Genomic DNA, 2,370 nt, shown 5'->3' on the forward strand with positions numbered 1-2,370 from the left:
TATCACTGAGCCCAAAGATCACCATTGTGACTATGCTGCTGGCAAAAGAGTTCCTGAGATACACATATTTCTATACCTCAGTGCTTGACTTTTTCTGGATGCTGGCCATTTGAACTCAGATACTCTTGTCTTTATAGCAATTTCTTTGTTTGTTTGAATTTTCTTTTGATATAGTACTGTTGACATCTTGTTAGGAGGGATTCTTGCAAGTGTCTAAATAAAAAAATGTGGCCCTAGTCTCACCTTGAGGTGGAAACTTCATTACTCTTTCCTGTAACTTAAAGGCTGCCCTGATATATGGTGCTTGAGATTTGGTGATGAGTTCCCAGAAAGCCAACGTGACTTGGTGCCTGCCTCAGAAGAACCAGAATACTTTCAACTTCAAAAATGACAAGTTTAATAAGATGTTCAGACCAAGAAAATTAATGAAAAACTTCATGATGGAGTATGTCAATGCTGCAGAGAAGTTCTTGAATGACATGGAAAATACAGCAAATGCAAACCATAGACAAAGCCTAAGAAATGTGTTAAATGTTTCCAAAAGCCATTACAGGACTCTTACCACATAATATGTAGACCATATGCCTGTGAACTTGAAGTTTGTATAAAATGTGGAAAGAAAGAAGAGAGCATTACTCCATTTATTGAAGAACCAGAAGCTTCAGAACATATTGAAAATGAAGGTTCTAACTATAGAAAAGACTGCAAATGGAAGGAAGACAGTGATAATGACTTAGTTGCTGAGTCTGACTCGGATAGTGAGGATAGGGACACTCAAGTCTGACAGCACTGAATCAGCTGCAATAGGAAGCAGAAAAGACTGTTCCCATAGGCAGAACTGGCTCCTGAGCAACATTGGTTATTTATATTTGAGTAACAGAAGCTTTTTAAAATATGTATGAATATATAATAATCATATATATATGTATATATATATACATATATATATATATATATATATATATATATATATATATATATATATATATATATATATATGATATATTCTTTGTTTAAATTTCAAATGATTTCCCCTTCCCTGAATCACCCCTCCCTGAAAGTCCCATAAACTCACATTCCTCCTCCTTTTCCCCAATCAAACCCTTTCCTAAACATAATAAAAGCAGTATACAGCACACCGGTAGCCAACATCAGGATAAATGGAGAGAAACTTGAAGCAATTCCACTAAAATCACTGACTAGACAAGGCTGCCCTTTCTCTCCATATTTATTCAATATAGTACTTGAAGTTCTAGCTAGAGCAATTAGACAACATAAAGACTTCAAAGTGATACAAATTGGACAGAAAGAAGCCAAATTATCATTATTTGCAGATGATATGATAGTATACTTAAGTGACACAAAAACCTCCACCAGAGAACTCCTACAGCTGATTAACAACTTTGGCAAAGTGGCTGGATATAAAATTAACTCAAACAAATCAGTAGCCTTCCTATACTCAAAGGATAAACAGGCTGAGAAAGAAAATAGGGAAATGACACCCTTCATAATAGTCACAAATAATATAAAGTATCTTGGTGTGACTCTAACCAAGAAGTGAAAGGTCTGTATGACAGGAACTTCAAGTCTTTGAAAAAAGAAATTGACGAAGACTTTAGAAGACAGAAACATCTTCCATGCTCTTGGATTGGCAGGATTAATATAGTAAAAACGGCCATCTTGCCAAAAGCAGTATATAGATTCAATGCAATCCCCATCAAAATCCCAACTCAATTCTTCACAGAGTAACAGAATCTTAAAGGTTTTCACAATAACACTTAAGCTATTTCATTATTCAAAACCGTGGCATGTTTTATAAAATCTATGGAAAATTTTAGAAAAACTATCTAATGTCAAATTATTCAGTTTTGAGAATTGGTGATTGTATCAGAACTATTTCATGGAAAACTAAGATGACTAGCTCAAAGAACAATTCTGTAACCTGACCTTGGGTATGTGACTTCTTTAGCAAAAAGTTCCCTTACATCATACAAAGGAAAGCAGTTTATTTTTACACAGTGCATTTTATTTATACAATCATATGTAATGATTTTCCTTCAAAAATACTTTATATACTTCATTCCATTTTTTAACTTTTTCCTAGTTTGGAAATATATACTTAGAAAAACTGTGTAGGCTATATAGTTACTATCTAGAAAGGAAAACCTAAAATTAATATTGGAGTGGAGATACTTTCAGTTCCGCAATCTCCTGTGATGTTCTCCCTCATATGCATTCCTTCCCAGAATTCCATCATCCTGAATTATCACTTTATTTCCAGTGTTCTTATTTGTAAACAGTGTAAGTTAGTGTCATGTGATTATTGCAATCTGTGCCCTTGTGCTTAAAACCCCAAAGCTACAGTATTAT

General features: G+C 34.1%; 1 pseudogene; it reads left to right on the forward strand.

The window, feature by feature from the left end:
• The first annotated feature begins 317 nt into the window (after positions 1–317).
• LOC127697748 (uncharacterized protein C9orf85 homolog) lies at positions 318–784 on the forward strand (annotated as a pseudogene).
• The last annotated feature ends 1,586 nt before the right edge of the window (positions 785–2,370 follow it).

The sequence above is a fragment of the Apodemus sylvaticus genome, chromosome 12, assembly GCF_947179515.1.
Source record: "Apodemus sylvaticus chromosome 12, mApoSyl1.1, whole genome shotgun sequence".
In the NCBI taxonomy this organism is placed as follows: domain Eukaryota; kingdom Metazoa; phylum Chordata; class Mammalia; order Rodentia; family Muridae; genus Apodemus; species Apodemus sylvaticus.